Here is a 240-nt window from a genome sequence, read left to right as displayed (position 1 = left end):
TGGCAGCAGCTATACCCACGGTCAAGCCTGTGTCCCTCAATGATACGAATTAGAATTCTTTTTCTTTTTATTGCCATATTCAGACCCCCATAACTTTTTCATAGTTACACCTACAGAGCTGGGTGGGATCCATTTTTTTGCAGGATGATCTGTCGTTTTTATTGATATCATTTTGAGGTGTGTATGACTTTGTTTTAATATTTTATTCAATTTTTTGGGGAAGTGAAGCAATGAAAAAGA

The sequence above is a fragment of the Bufo gargarizans genome, unplaced genomic scaffold (genome assembly GCF_014858855.1).
Source record: "Bufo gargarizans isolate SCDJY-AF-19 unplaced genomic scaffold, ASM1485885v1 original_scaffold_1260_pilon, whole genome shotgun sequence".
Classification (NCBI taxonomy): domain Eukaryota; kingdom Metazoa; phylum Chordata; class Amphibia; order Anura; family Bufonidae; genus Bufo; species Bufo gargarizans.
The sequence above is the reverse complement of the archived record's forward strand: the minus strand, read 5'-3'. Positions refer to the sequence as shown.